The sequence below is a fragment of the Phoca vitulina genome, unplaced genomic scaffold, assembly GCF_004348235.1.
Source record: "Phoca vitulina isolate PV1807 unplaced genomic scaffold, GSC_HSeal_1.0 scaffold97, whole genome shotgun sequence".
Taxonomy (NCBI): Eukaryota; Metazoa; Chordata; class Mammalia; order Carnivora; family Phocidae; genus Phoca; species Phoca vitulina.
The window spans coordinates 10879-27053 of record NW_022589800.1 but is presented as its reverse complement, the minus strand read 5'-3'; the positions used below and the strand labels follow the sequence as shown (position 1 = coordinate 27053).

General features: G+C 49.5%; 3 non-coding genes across 3 annotated transcripts; 1 reads left to right on the top strand and 2 right to left on the bottom strand.

Annotated features, from left to right (window-relative positions):
* Positions 1-8574: 8574 nt before the first annotated feature.
* Positions 8575-8647, bottom strand: TRNAV-CAC. Its single transcript has one exon. It is a non-coding gene; the product is annotated as a tRNA-Val (tRNA).
* Positions 8648-13501: 4854 nt separating this feature from the next.
* Positions 13502-13573, top strand: TRNAE-UUC. Its single transcript has one exon. It is a non-coding gene; the product is annotated as a tRNA-Glu (tRNA).
* Positions 13574-14374: 801 nt separating this feature from the next.
* TRNAE-UUC lies at positions 14375-14446 on the bottom strand. Its single transcript has one exon. It is a non-coding gene; the product is annotated as a tRNA-Glu (tRNA).
* Between the last annotated feature and the right edge of the window lie 1729 nt (positions 14447-16175).

Here is a 16175-nt window from a genome sequence, read left to right as displayed (position 1 = left end):
TTTTAAACAAAAAAAGATGATCTCCTCTGCTTGATGCTCTTGGGATGCTCTCTCTTGGAATCCAGCCACCCTGATGTGAGGAAGCAGACCCTATGGAGAGGCCACGTGTAAGTGCTCCTGCTGGAATGCAGCCAACAGCCAGCATAACCTCCCGGCATGTGAATGAGTGACTCCAGGTAATACCAGCAGCAGCCTGTTAAGTCACTGCTAAGCTCTGTCTTCCTGCTCAAGTCCCAGAGATTCTGGCACAGAAACTGTCCCCCTTCGACTCTTTCACAATTCTTTTTTTTGTTTTTTAAGATTTTATTTATTTATTTGACAGAGAGATAGAGAGCACAAGTAGGCAGAGTGGCAGGCAAAGAGGGAGAAGCAGACTCCCTGCTGAGCAGGGAGCCCCATGCGGGGCTCAACGCGGGGCTCAATCCCAGGACTCTGCGATCATGACCTGAGCCGAAGGCAGACACTTAACCGACTGAGCCACCCAGGCGCCCCTACTCTTTCCCAATTCTTGACCCTGGAGTGATTTGTTACACAGCAGTAATCAGAACACTCCGTCAAGGTGGCGTCTAGGTGAATGAGGAACTGCCATGGTAGCAGAGAAAGGCAGGCAACCTCAGCTCCCTATGGCTGGCCTCGGGGACCTTACTGTTCTTGGCTGTGTTGGCCTTGTCCCTGGGGAGTTTCTGCTGAGTTGCAGCTGTTCTGCTGGGCCTTTTGGAGTCTCATCCTGACAGTAACTAATTCACCCATTTTCCTCTAGTTGCAAAGTCCCTGCCCAACCAGCTGCTCTGTCTCATTCCCTCGTTTACAAAAGACGTTTGTTCTTATCTAGGTGTCTTCCTGTGGAAGGAGATAGGAGTCCAGTCTTCAGAAGCCATTCTTCTCTTCCTCCCCCCAAAACTCCCACTGTGGCTGGATTAGCTGGATAGCTGGGTGTTTTTTAATCCATTTCCTCAGGAGCAGGAGGACCTGATTCCTTCCAGCACCGGCCCCACCGCAGGGTTTCACGGGAATATTTGGGCATGTCCTGCGAGGGGTGTAGGAAGGAGCAGCAGCATGCATTGCTGGCACCCCGACCTCAGTCTCCTGCGGGTTTCCCCGCCGCCTCACCTTGAAGTCAGAAGGGGCGAGCCACCTCTTCCAGCGCGGGGCAGGGGCTCACATTCATTCCCTTGTCTTACTCGGACCTCACAGTTGCCCTCTCCAGGGACCCCAAGACAAAGTGCATTATTTGTAGGGCTGATCTCTCCTGATGCTCCAATTTATTTTTTATTTTATTTTTTTAAAGATATTTATTTATTTATTTGACGGAGAGAGAGACAGCGAGAGAGGGAACACAAGCAGGGGGAGTGGGAGAGGGAGAAGCAGGCTTCCTGCGGAGCAGGGAGCCTGATGCGGGGCTCAATCCCAGAACCCTGGGATCATGACCTGAGCCAAAGGCAGACGCTTAACGGCTGAGCCACCCAGGCGCCCCTCCTGATGCTCCAAATTAAAAGGGATTTTTGGACAATCAGTATAAATGACCAGAGTTTGGATCTTGCCCATGCATCGCTAGAATGGACCTCCTGCATGTCCCTTTACAACTTTATTATTTCTTCATCTGTTGCATTTTGATGGTGATTATCTCCTAAGATTGTTAAAATGATTAAATGACTTTGTAAATCACTTAGTCTGATACAAGGTAAATGTAAAACAAAAATTAGTCACTATGATTAAAAAATGTATATTAGCAAATTCAAGACTCTGCAAGCTGTTTAGAGAACTGCTGCACTCTCCTAAACCAGACTTTCCCCCCGTTGTTACGTCCACAGAATCCTTTTAAATAGCGCACCTATAACTGGGATCAGAGCGGTTTAGGGTGGAGACGGAGGAGCCGAGCGAACGGGACCGGGCGGAACGCGGCCACGCATGAGTGCCGGGGGTCCAGGTCTGTGGCCCGCCACTCCCCTCGGGACGAGCCGGGTCCTTCCCAGCGCCTGGGCCTGAGCCACGGACGCCTGAGGAGGCAGCGGGGCTGCGGACTGGGACCTGCCCCTTCTCCCCATCCCAGCCGCGACACCCGGCTCTGCTCCGCTTCCCTTCCGCGGCGCGTTGCCCGCTTCGCGTCACCCTGCTCTCACTGCCGGGAACCGACACCAGCCCTTCCCCACCTTCCGGTCGTGACTCAGCCTCCCTGACGGGAAGCCTACCGACCCGCGGGGGCGGGCACCCGAGTGCGAGCGGGGGTGTCCGCGGGCGACAGGCGGGCGGGGCACGGGCGTGAGCGGGGGCGGAGGGGCCGGGGCGTCCGCCGGTGGGAGGCGGGGCCGGATGTGACAAGGGGCGAGGGAGGCGGGACATCCGCGGTGGGAGGCGGGGCCGGACGTGCTAGGGGTGGGGAAACGGGGGCGTCCGGGGGCGGGGACGTCCCCGGGCTCCGGTCGCTGGGCCTTCTCGAGCTTCCGGGGAGCCCTGGGCTCACCTTTCTCGGGGCATCTCTGCTCGGGTTTGGGTTTTCCGGGATGTTCGGTTAGGCTGGCGAGGCTGGCCGATGTGCAGGGTCGATGTCCCAGGGACGACTCTCTCCCGTGTCCCTGGGTGTGACTCGCGCGCCGAAGGGGTCAGGGATTAGGCGTAACTTGGAAGGCCCGGGAGTAGGAAGGCGAAATCACCGTGTGACGAATTAATTTTGGGGAAATGAGCGCTAACGTGTCCCTATTTATCTTTGTAATGAAAATTTACCCATAATCTCGCCTTTACCTGACTAGGCTGCTCATTTTCCATGATACCTCATGTCTTTTTAATAATACTTGACGTTTATATTGCACTGACCTTTTATCTATTTTTATTTTAAAAACATTTGACATTTTTTGGTAGATAATATGTGAACGTAATAAAAACAATTCAACCATTAACATATATGCAAGGAAAAGTAAGTCTCCTTTCTGGCTCTGCCCTCAGTTCCCCATTCTCTCAGAAGCAACCACAGCTAGGTTTCTTGTAGGTACTTCATGGATAATTTATACATGTGGCTATTTATATGTGCATATGATACGGTTTGAAGTAGGGTTTGGGAGCCAACGGCCAAGAAAGAATTCTTGAGACAGTTTTGGTGCAAAAATTTGGTTTTATTACAGCACAGGGGCAGGAGTCTAGGGCAGAAAGAGCTATGCTGGGATTGTGAGAAGCAATTGATTTTATATTTTGGAGTTGGGGGAGGTAAAGACAAAGGGAAGTTTCAAAAGGATTTTTCATATGTTAAAGAAAACTCAGCGTCCTGGAGGCTGGCTATTGTCAAGCTAAGGTGGTTTTTCTCTGGAGCAAGGCATTAACAATAAGTTTGGGAGTTCCTGGGGTATGTTATCCTCTGCGGGTCTCAAGTATTGTCAATGTTACAAGGAAATGTAATTTTATCTACATTTCTTTTGCCTTTGTTCTCCACATCACATACATGTATTTTCTCCACTTTTCCTTACCCAAACACCACGCATTCTACACACTGCTCTGCGCCCAAGTCTTTTTCAATTAACATAACTTGGAGCCCCTGAATGAGTCCAGAAGTGAGGCGCTTTGCAGGATGCTATGGTTGGGCTTTAAGGTACTTCCAGCTTTTTGACCATTTAGGCAGAAGGCCCAACTATGGGAATTACAGATGCATTTCTGGCCTTTACCATGCACTGGCTGTTTCCAAACACAGGGGAAAAGTTTGTCTAGTCTTCTAACTTAAGTTGGGCAGGATCTTGACGCCTGAGACTCCTCACTCAGCCAGATGGAGCCCATTTCCCCAGCAGTGTGCGAAGCTCTTGCCTGCAGTACCGAAACTAGAGGAGAATTACTGGCTTGTGTAGCCTCTTTGAAAGCCAAGGCTGCTCCGGGGCCCTGAGGCCTCCACCCAGCCAGACCTGAAGGAATTGACAAAAATTCTTGGTTTTGTCACAAAAACGAATTCAAGGACAGACACGCAGCACAGTAGATGGGTAACAGAAGCAGGAAAGTTTATTAAGGCAAAAGTACATTCTCGAAGATAGGAGAACAGGGAAGCTCAAGAGAGCGAGCTGCGTGCCCTGGTGGTTGGGTTTCTATCTTTTATTAACAGTTGTTAACTAGGGGGCAGAATATTTATTACTTGGGGTGGGAAGCAGGGTTTCGCCCTTTTTCTTCCTTATTTTATCAGGGGTTTCCTGTCATGGCATCTGCCATCTTGGGCCTGTCTGGTTTGATCCGGCTTCTTGAGGAGGGCTGCCAGGACAGGCCTCTGACCTTCCCAATAGCTGGCCTGGACTTCCTCGCTGCTGGCTTCTGGGTCTCTTGTTGGAACTAACTGCCTATGCTAACGTGCAGACTACTCCTTTCAGGGCCCCAAACACATGTGACCCAGCCATTTTCTTATTTCCTAGGCAAGTCTCACTGATTCTATCCTGAAACGCTTCAGAAGGCTCATCATACTTTCCTGGGACCTGGGGTGACAGCAGCCTGGGTCCTGCGTCACAGCAGAGAAGGGAGCAGGGCGAGAAGACCACCGAGCTTCCTGCAAGTTACCTTACAACTTCCATAGGAAGCCGTGGACTTGTTTGCCCCCGGAAGCAAAGTCTGTCTCCCGTCCCTGGATTTCCCATTTGTGTCCGACCACGGATCAGACTTTGGAAGATCCTGGCCGGTCTGGGTGGTACAGGCCTGCCACCCTACTAATTCTTTGTACTCTTCATAAAGCCCTGAAATCTTCTGAGCAACAGGGAAGGGCTCTTTTCAAGGTCCACAAAGCTCTGAGGAATTTGCCAACCCTTCTCTTCCTCAACTGGCCCAGCTTTCTGGCATCTACTCAGAAAGGAGCTGGGGGAATGGGTAACCAAGGAATGCTAGAGTAGTTGGTCTGGAACAAGGGTGAGGGAGAGCCATCAATCACTTTGGGCTCCAGATAGAGACAAAAGCAGGGTCACCAGAGGAACTGTAGTTCTTCTTTCCTCGCTGCTATTTGGCTGTAGTGTCTCTTTCTCAGATGCATTCTCTGCCCTGTTGTGCGACGCAGGGAAATGCGTTTCCCCAGGCTTCCAGCTCTCAGCAAAGCGAAAGCCAAAACTTCTAGTATGTCTTACAAGGCACTCTACTGCCCTCTAGCTCTCTCTGATCCAGTCGCAGGGGCCTTTTTGCTATTTCTGGAATACAACAGCTCCTGCCATGGGACCTTTGCACTTGCTGCCCCTTGCTGCTGAGTGCCCAGATATCTACAGGGCTAGTTTCCTACTTCTTTCAGATTTTAACTCAAAAATCACTTTCTCAGGGGCCCTTCTTTGGCCGTGCTATCTAAAACTTCCTATACACGTCCCCCCCACATGCACGCACACCGCCAAACATTTCATATCCTGCTGCTCTCTCTTTCCCCTTAGTACGTATCATCACGGAATACACTATATATTTTATCTTGTTATTGTCTGTCTCACCCACTAGAATGTAAACTCCACGCGGCAGGGATTTGTTTTGTCTCTCTTTTTGTCATGACCTAATCCCCAGAGGTCAGAACAGTACCTGGCATTTAGGCTCTTTCTAAATATGTGTTTAATAGAGAATGTCTGATGGCATTGTTTCTGATAGCAGGGTGTGGTATCCTGACAGCCTGGTATCCATCAGAGGGGAAAGAAAAGTAAAGTGGGCGGGTGCTCACTATAAAATTATTTACAGCAGTTAGAAACAAAGGACTAAATGTGCAGACAACAACATGAGTAGACCATGAAGTCACAGTGCCAAGTGCAAAAATTGCACACGGAACAGCTGCACATTTTACAAGGATACATACACATCCAGGATACATATCAAACACATTAGCTGGGGGTGGGAGTAGGGAAAAGGGATAAAAGAAAAGAAATTAAGACCCCCCCCAAAATATTTTGTACTCATCCAGGTGGATAGAGGACAATGAATTGAGATTAACACACTACCTGAGGTCCACCTAAAAATTATTTAATGTTGTGAGTATATATTTTGTTTAATACAAACCTTTTTTAAAAAGATTTCTTAAAATTAAAAACAATTTTTTTAAGTAATCTCTACTCCCAATGTGGGGCTCAAACTCACAACCTCAAGATCAAGAGTCCCATGCTCTACCAACGGAGCCAGCCAGGCGCCCCTGGTACAAAGTTTTTAATAAAAAACTTAAAAATATATATTTCTATGAGTATCCAGAACAGGCTTCAAATATGTGTTTATTTTTTTCTGAGAAATACTAAAGCAGGGGCGCCTGGGTGGCTCAGTCGTTAAGCGTCTGCCTTCGGCTCAGGTCATGATCCCAGGGTCCAGGATCGAGCCCCGCATCGGGCTCCCTGCTCGGCGGAGAGCCTGCTTCTCTCTCTCCCCCTCCCCCTGCTTGTGTTCCCTCTCTCGCTGTGTCTCTCTCTGTCAAATAAATAAAATCTTAAAAAGAAAAAAAAAGAAATACTAAAGCAATTTTTAACAGCTATGTTAAGGCATGCTTGACAGGCAAGTGTATGTATTTAAAATGTACAAGTTGTTACGTTTTGACACATGTATTGACCTATGAAGCCATCTTTCAACTCCAGGGCTGACTTGCCCATTAAGCAACATAGTCAAACACCTATGAAAATGCTTTAGTTTATTGTAAATTTAAAAATGCTTTAATTCTTAAAAAATGCTTTTAAATTCAAAGAAAATAATGAATTTTTATGTTAAAGAAAATATTTTTACATATTGGTATTCATCCTTATACCAACACATTTGTAAAATATTTTGATATTGATATATTTTTAAAGGCTTTTAATATTTAAAAATATATATATATTTTTTTTAAGATTTTATTTATTTATTTGACAGAGAGAGACACAGCGAGAGAGGGAACACAAGCAGGGGGAGAGGGAGAAGCAGGCTTCCCACGGAGCAGGGAGCCCGATGCGGGGCTCGATGCAGGGCTCGATCCCAGGACCCTGGGATCATGACCCGAGCTGAAGGCAGACGCTTAACAACTGAACCACCCAGGCGCCCCTAAAAATATATTCTTATGAAGGAAGTGGCCCATGAAGGTCAAAGTGCCTATGATCAATGACAATCATAAGACAGCTGGCCACAATTAAGATAATGAACATATTCACCACCACCCCCCTCCCTTAAAATTTCTTTGGGCCCCTTTTTAATTCTTATCACCTGCCATTCTCCTCCCACTTCCAAAGCAACCTCTGATCTGCTCCTGTCATTACAGTTTTCATTTTCTATAATTTTATAATTTTCTTTTTTAAGATTTTATTTATTTATTTGAGAGAGAGACAGAGAAAGAGAGCAGGGGAGGAACAGAGGGAGAAGGACAAGCAGACTCCACGCTGAGTGCAGAGCTGGACTCCTGGGCTTGATCCTAGGACCTTGAGATCATGACTAGGCCGAAATCAAGAGTCAGGCACTTAACCGACTGAGCCATCCAGGGGCCCCCATTTTCTACAATTTTATATAAATGGAATCATACAGCACTCTTTTTTGGTTGGGCTTTCACTCAGCATCATTATTTCGAGATCCATGTTGTGTGTATCAATAGTTCATTCCCTTTTTGGGGGGTGGAGGGTTGAGGAGTATTCTGTTGCATGGGGATACCACAATTTACCTTCACCTGTTAATTGTCATTTTGGTTGTTGCTAGTTTCTGGCCCTTACCCATAAAGCTGCTATGAACTTTCGGGTACAAGTCTTCATACCTGCATTTGCTTTCTTTCCGCTTGGTAAATACCAAGGATTAGAATGGCAGAATCATATTGTAGTAGTTTAACTTTTAAAGAAACTGCAAAGTGGATTTTACGTTCATACCAGGAGTGAATGTGTGTATCCGTTCCTTCACATCCTTGACAGCCTGATACGGCAGGCATTTATAATAACGTGTAGTGGTATCTCATTGTTTTTAATTTGTCTTCCTCTAATAAGTAATGTTGAACACCTTTTCCTATGATCATTCGTTCATCTATCTTCTTTGGTGACATGTCTGTTCAAATTGTTTGCTTATTTTGGGGGAGGGAAGGGTTGGATTGTGAGAATAACTTTTTAATTGGAGGAAAACATATCGTTTCTACCTGATTGAGAACCGAGGGCCTTAGGATTCCCGGTGGGGAGAGACTGAGAAGAGGGAGGGAGAAAGGAGATCACGCCTGTTGACTGAGAACGGGCTGGATGGTGGGAGCTGAAATGGAGACGAGAAACCAGGAAAGGCAGGTTAGGTGGGGGACCCGGCTCCTCGGTCCTGCGGGCCATCCGCGGAAAGCCAGACGGTCGCCCCGCCCTGGCTGGGGCCCCGCACAGGTTGGCAGATTCCCCGGAGGAGGCGCTCCGACCGCGGCCAAGCCGGAGGCCGGCACCGGAGCAGAGCCTGACCGAGAGCCTGGTCCTCGGGGGTCCGGATCGGAACCGAGGGCTTCCTTCGCTGAGCGGCCATCCGGGGCCGGAAAAGGACACCGCAAAGGAGGCGGCGGAGGGCTGCGAAGGCGCCTGCTGCTCGGGGGTGGCGGGCCCAGCCCCCTGCCCACCCGCCTGCTGCCCGGGGCGGCGCGGCCGTCTCCCGCGGGCTTGGCCCATTGGGCCGCAGGGCCCCAGCGCAGCGCGCAAAAGGTACGTGTGTTTCCGCCCGGTTTCGAACCGGGGACCTTTCGCGTGTGAGGCGAACGTGATAACCACTACACTACGGAAACCGGCCGGCAAGCGGCGCCTGGAAAGCCGCCTTGCCGCTGGGCGGCTGCGAGCCGCTGGCGGGACTCGATGGCGCCCCCGCGGGGCAGCTCCGGGCCCACGCGGGCTGGGGGGGGCGGCGCTGCGGGGAGCCGCCGTCTGCCGCCCGGGCTCCCCGCGCGCGGGCCGCGCCCTTTCCCGGAGCCCGCGAGTCCCGCGGGGACGCGGGCGCCTGCAGCACGTGCGGGCGGGAAGAGCCCGGTGGCGGCGTGGCCGCCTCGCTCCGAAACGATAAACGCACACTTGACGTTCGCCCAGCACTGAATTTGGAAGGCCCTCGTAAAGGAGACACTCCGTGTTCTCTTTGCCGTGCCCTTCCTCCTGTGGGTCTCCTTTACTGCTGCCGCAGACGCGGCACCTCTGCCCACGCGAGGTGCGGGAGGCGCCCCCACCCCCGCCGGTCCCCGCCCGGGACGCCGGCTGGGCTCCTCCAGTTCAGCTCCGTTCTGACCCTGGGCACTCGGGTCGCGTCAGATCCCACAGGGGACGGGCTCGGTCCCACGTGGCACCCCTTCCCCCCTGCAGGCACCTGTCATGAGCGCAGGTTGTCACCTGTGCTTGGGACCAACCAGCTATAGATCAGAGGCTCCCATCACCTCCTCCTCCGGCTTGATAAAGTGCTAGAATGACTCCCTGAACGAAGGAAAACAGGTTACCTACCAGATTATCGGTTTGTTATAAAAGGATGCGACTCCGCAACAGCCAGACAGGAGATGCATAGGGCAGGGAAGGCGGGAAGGGGTTTCCACGGGTTCCCCAGCCTGGAAGCGGTGCGGACCCCCTACCTCAGGGATTTTGTGTGTGGAGGCATCTCCAAGGGGGCACGATCCATTATTAACTCGATCTCCAGCCTCTCTCCAGAGGAGGTGGGGGGTGTCACTGAACTTGCCAAGTTTCTAATCATAATGGTTTTTCTGGTGACTAGACCCCATCCTGAAGCTATCCAGGAGCCCACCTCATTAAATCATAACACACGCCTACCCAGGAAATTCCAAAGGATTTAGGAGGTCTGGGATAGGAACCAGGTCAAAGAAGAAATGTGAGAACAAAAGATCCTCCTACCATCTTTCTTTCTTAGGAAATTACAAAGGTTTTAGCTCTGGCCGGGGGCCTGAGATGAAGACCAAAGTACACATTTGTTGTTATATCTCAATATCACATTACCGATGCAGGGTCTCTCAGACACTTGGCATATTTGGGCTGGGCGCCATTATTTTACAAGTCCTAACGCTGTTTAGCCAGACAGACACCAGCATGTTCTCTTTCTGTTGGGGGAAGGGAGGAGTGGGGGCCCTCAGCAGAGACCAAAACTAAGACTTAGAAAGTTGGAGAACCAGTGAGGGCAAACTGAAACGTAGAGGGCAGCAGGATAGTCACCTCAGAAAAGGCTGTTCAGGAATTGGGATCAAACCACTGAACATTAATTAAAAGCTGAAGGTGGGGCGCATTAAGCGTCTGCCTTCAGCTCAGGTCATGATCCCAGGATCCTGGGATCGAGCCCCGCATCAGGCTCCCTGCTCGGCCGGAAGCCTGCTTCTCCCTCTCCCACTCCCCCTGCTTGTGTTCCCTCTCTTGCTGTGTCTCTCTCTGTCAAATAAATAAAAATAAAATTAAAAAAAAAGCTGAAGGTGGCAGCCAGCAGGACCCCATATGCTCAGTAGCGTGGCTCCCCAGGTAAGTCTTGTCCAGGTGCTTCCCACAGAGAGGTAAGGTTGTGCTTCGCGCTCAGCCCTGCTGGGCCCAGCACCCAGCGCTGTGATCCTGAGCCTGGCAGCAGGACAGACGCGGCTGATTCCAGAAGCCAGACATGGAAATCATCACTTCGTAACTTCGGGAGCCCAGAACTTCGCTTCATCAATCCCAACGCCCCGCTCCAGTGGAAAGCCACTGCTCCTTCACCCAGAGTTGAGACCCGAGTCGAGAATTGAAGTGGACCCTTTGCTTGGACTGAGGCAGGGGGCAGCTGGAGTGGGGCGGGGGGAAACTTCCATCTGCGGGCGCCTTAACCTGATGACGACAGCCTTTCAGCAGCCTCTTCAGTAAGCCAGTTTCATTACTTCTCACTGAAATATATTTTAAAGGTAAGAATGCTGATCATTTACTCAAAGGTGTAAATTAAGCGTGGCAGTGAGCTCCTAGTCCTTCTAGCTGTCAAGAGAGACAAAGGGCGGAGTCAAACACCCAGTTGCTAGGCTGGTCAGCACCCGAGGGGCGGGGAGGCTGTGAAGATTGAAGATGTCCACCCAGTAATTCCAAAATGCTTCCCCCACCCCACCGGGAAATCACTGATCTGTTATTAAAGTTTCACTTGGAAACATGCACAATATTTCAGATATCCGCTAAATCTAGAAAGGTTCTGTCAATAGAAGCACAGTATTAGTAATCATGAAACTTTCTCTCACTTTGAAATCCTAAAAATAGTTAAAATTAGAGTTCTAGGTGGCCCGGTAATTTTACCCTTTTGGCCTTTCCACCGGTGTTTAAAGTGCCCCGCAGGGCAGTCCAGCGCCATGCAAATACACGTACTGGGCTTGCAAGATCTGGAATGTCACACTTAATCCCTTTGGATTTCTTGTAAAACAGGAATGTATTTCTATATGGTAACTAACTGTTTGATTTTACTTGTAAGCTAGGAAATAAGAGGAGTTAAGCAAAAGTGATGTGGTAACAAATGAGTTAAATCGCTGGTGAATTAAATCCTAATCTCCCATGACAGATGGGAATAAATCACCACTATGCTAATGAGGAAGGAGATGGGGCTTTTCATCAAAGTCGGTTATCTCCCATTCTAGTTTGGGTCCAACTAGCTACAAGGCTTTGATTCCTCTTGTGACCTAGCTCCCGGGAGACCACCAGTGTCCAGTCCCCTGCCGCAGAGAGAGACCAGTATAGGAGTGGCAGAAGGTGGAAATGCCAGAAACATTGCCGGCTTTCCACCTCTCCCCCGCCCAAGTCCACGTGCACCCCGCAGGACTGTGGTAGGTGGTCAGAGACAGTCCCTCTTCCCACCTGGACGCAGAGGTTGCTGGGAGGTGTGAGGCTGCCATGCCCTGCGTGGGAATGGGCGAGCAGGGGTGAGGCTGGGCCTTGCAAAAGCAATAGGCCAGCAAAATCCAACTGCAGGCTCTGGAGAGATGTCTGTCCTGCTCAGCTCCTGCTGGATGAAAGGGCAGTAGGCGAGTGCAATGAATCAACTGTCGACCTGTATCCTACAGGAAAAGCAAAAGAGCAATCAACTGGGTCCAGGGCCCAGCTGGACACCTGCATGGGAGGTGTAGCCTGGGGTCCCCAAGGTCTTCGGCTGCTTGATCAAGCCCCAGAACAGTGAAGATGGGTAACAAAACCAAAACTCAAACTCCAGCTGGGACGTTTGAGAAAGAAGCCGTGAATCACGCTAATACAAATGTAGACCCGGAAACCCAACTTACCATCTGGTACTAGGATCATGAGTTGTGGGGCCCAGTGGGAGATAAGAACATGAGCCTCTTGTTCAGAAAGCAACAAGAAAAGTGCTGCTAGAGGTCGTGAAGTATAAAGCTTTTCCCCTTCTTCCGTGGCCTCCCTCCCAACTTGTTGTGGTGTTTTTTTATTTGCTATTTAATGTCATTCTATGTAAAGAAAAATTAAAATAATTAGGATGAATTTTGCCAGTCATCATTAGATTGTGCAAGGCCCAGTTTTCATCCTCTGCTTTAGCCTGAGCTACCTGGAGTCAAGCTTCTATCCTCCCCATAGGCCCTTGGACTTTGGCTTGTGTCCAAGATTGAGCAACTGCCAATATGCAGAACACGTCCCATTTACTAGCTTATCCTGTCAATCCGTTGACCAAAGGGAAACACATTTCCTGGGAAACTGCTCTCATCATGCTCTCTGTTCACTCTCCCTCGCTGCCTCAATTTCCCCTTAAAAGTTGCTGCTAAGCTCTGCTTACCCCTCCCTGTGAAAGAAACACCTTTTGCTGTTTGATGTTGAGATATTTGCAGATTTCTGAGATGGGAGCATCCTCTTCTATTGCAATCGTCTTTTTGAGAAGTCTCTCCTTATCTAAGTCCGGATTTGTTTTTAGTTGACAGTGCAAATATAAAAGCATTTAACTCATAGGCAGAATCACTGAAATCACACAATCCTAAGGGCACATGAATTTTTGTCCTTTCCAGAACAGTGGAAATGTTGCACAGAATTAACTCAACTGTTCTTAGTTTACTTCTAAATACACACATTCTACCATTTTCTACCTTCAGCTTGCTGGGAAGGAAGGAAGGCGTGAAAGGAAAAGGAATTCTGGGTTGTGCTGTCTTTGCCTTTCCTTCTGTGTCATTGTTTCCACCATAAGTGGTTGGTTAATACCAGAAGTTACGTAAGACAGGATATGATAGGATTTCTTGGTCGTTGGTTTTTCTTAGAACACCATTGTCTTCTTTTTCCATTTGAAGCAAATTCTGCTTGGAATGGAAAGTGTGGCCTCTGGGCTGGAAGTTTATTCCGTGACAGAGGCAAAGTGCTTACTTTAGACTCACCTTAAGTCTCTGAACTCCCACTGCGTGGTGGGTCCATCCGGAATTCTGTGTTCATGGGAGGTAGCAAATACTGTATACAAATGGGCAACAAGGAAGGTGAACAAGAATATTGCTCGCATCTTCTCTGCTCATACGGAGGCTCCATTGTTCCATTGGACTCCAGTTACAAAACACACCTTCAAAAATTATTTACAATTTCCAGGACGTTTTTCAGACATTCCCCCAAATTCCTAATGTATGTTTGAATCAGTCCCAAGCTCTTTTGTCAGGAGGTGCTGCCCAGCCCTGCTCAGCACCCCCTCCCTGGTGGTCTAGTGGTTAAGATTCGGCGCTTTCACCGCCGCGGCCCGGGTTCGATTCCCGGTCAGGGAAGTCTGTTTTCTTTCTCATCACCACTGGGGTTCTACTGTTGCTCGGAGCAACTCCATTTTCACCGAGGCTCGTTTCTGCGCATCCCACCGGTCATCTGGTCCTGAGGTATATCAATATGGAGGGAACAAGGTACGTGTGAAGAATGAGACATTCCCCTATGTGGATTCAAACTCACCTCTGCCTCCCTCTATTGGAAATTACGGATTAATTCTTGTCCCTATGAGAAAATTTCTACATGAAACAAGTGAGTTATATCAAATGACTCTTACATCTGTTAAGGTTTGCTTGGCCTAGGCACGGTTTCAATAATGGATGTAATGTTTCCCCCATTCATTGAAACCCTGTTATACTCCAGAGGTGTAGACAACTCAGGTAATTTTACCAGATCCTCTGCCTTTTGGTCTTTTGTAAAAACAAGAATGTTATTTCTATATGGTAATTAGTTCACTTTACCTGTAAGACAGGAACTATCACAAATAGATGAGGACTGATCCTATTAAAATAGTAAATTACATGACACCAGTCTTTGGCTCCCCAGTGACTTCGTCCTGAGGTTCTCAAAACTGATTTCAGGATCACCCGGGAAAAGCTTGAGAGGCCTGTGGGCTGCGCGAGCCACCGTCTTCATCTGAGGATCCCCGAGCTTGGCCTTGGCGGGCAAGAGTCAGCAGCCACGCGGGCACTTGGCGGCCTGGGAGACTGAGCGCCCTGCGCCTTGACCATGTAGCCAGGCGGCAGGAGTCGCAGCAACTACAGAGTATTGGTGGTGGTCAGAAGGGGAAAGAAAAACGGAAAACCTGCTTCCCTGACCGGGAATCAAACCCGGGCCACAGCAGTGAAAGCGCTAAATCCTAACCACTAGACCACCAGGGAATGGCACGGGGGACCCCCGGGGAGCATCTCCCAGAGGAGTAAGATCTTAAGAATGATGCAGGCACCTGTTAGAGACCTTTAGAAGTGTCTGGAGAATGTTGTGAAGGGGTTTGAGCAGCTGGATGCAGTGACTGCCGCTTGGGTCGGGGGGGGGGAGGAGACTTCAGGGGCAGAAAAGTTGCAACAAATGTCACAGGTCCAGCCAAGGAAGAGGACGATTTTTCCTACATTTTGTCATTGCTTCCCTCTGACTGCAAGCGTTTCTCATATTTTTCTTTTTTGCCCCCCTCATTCCTAAAATTTTTGTGCCTGTCCCACTTCTATAGTTTCCCCATGGTTGACGCAGGAAGACATGTCTCTCTTTTGCTCCCTCCCCTCCCACAAAAGCATCTTATTCCTCATCTCCTCCCACTAGGGTCCTCTGCGATCAGAGGGAGGAATATTCAGGGCCAATGGGACAGGCCCACCTGGAGCTGCACCCCTCTTTTGGCCCCGCTCTGTCATTTGGGACCTGGAGTGACCTGCACAGATGCCTGAAGTTTGGTTAGGGCTCTCTGCCCATCAGTGTGGCGGAGGTGATTAGGCCTCCCGTGTGTGCAGGTGAGGATCAACAGGTGGCCAAAGGAAGGCTGTTTGCAGGGGTTTGAGCAGCTCCTGGTAGTGGGAGGTGAGGTGCCCACACACCTGCACTAGACCCCTCTCCGTGCAGGAAGGAGCTAGAATTGAGAGGAGAGGGTCCTCCCTGAGCCACTGTCCTCAGGCACAGAGCTCTGAGGAGTCCCACAATTCTAAATGCAAATCTGGCCTCATCGGTCCTTAAGAAGGTCTTTTTGTCAAGGTAGGTGGAAAGATCTTACTGTATTTTACTCTTTATTAGCTTAATGGATAAATTTAAAATATTTAGACATATGGTATGTGGCCCTCCATTCGTGCTATTCCCCACAGCTACAAATACTAGGCACAGCTACTTCTCTGAGCTTCCAGGCCTACCCCTGTATAGAGCTGTCAGCTCCTCACCCCACCACTTGGATCTAAGGTCATGCTCTCCCAAACTGAGTCATCTTTCTCCATTCCCCCGCCCAGGAACCTTTCCCCAGGCCCCACCCCTGGTGAATCACAGCACCCTTGGAAATAAACTCAGAACCTTTGCCATCCACCATATCCGTTAAGCATACAGTCCTTTCTGTTTGGACCTCTAGGAAGGATACTGCCAAGTTCTTTGGGGAGTGTTTTCACCTCAGCAGCTCAAGCAGCTCCCATGTGGTTTGAAGGCAGTGGGCTAATAGGTATGCATTTTCTCCTTCAAATTGCACTCAGTAGCATGTTTCCAGTTAAAAAAAGAAAATATAAAGCTGTTTCTGTTTCCTGTCATTTGAGGAGCCCTCAGATTTTCTGCTAGGAGTTAATGAGAGGAGGGAGAAGGGACATGCATGGAAGATGTATTAGAGTTCTCCAGAGAAATGGAACCAATAGGAGATTTACATCTATAGCTCTATCTGTCTCTAAGGGTCACGTGGTTATGGAGTCCCAAGACCGGCAGAGTGAGCTGGCAGGCTGGAGACCCAGGAGAGGTGATGGTTTAGTTCCAGTTGGAGTCTGAAGGCCTGAGAACCAGGGGAGCTGCTTGCTGGTGCAGGTCAAGTCCAAAGACCAAGGCCAGCAGGCTTGAGAACCCAGAAAAGTAGATGGTCCAGTCCAAGCCCAAAAGCAGGAAAAACCTGATGTCCTA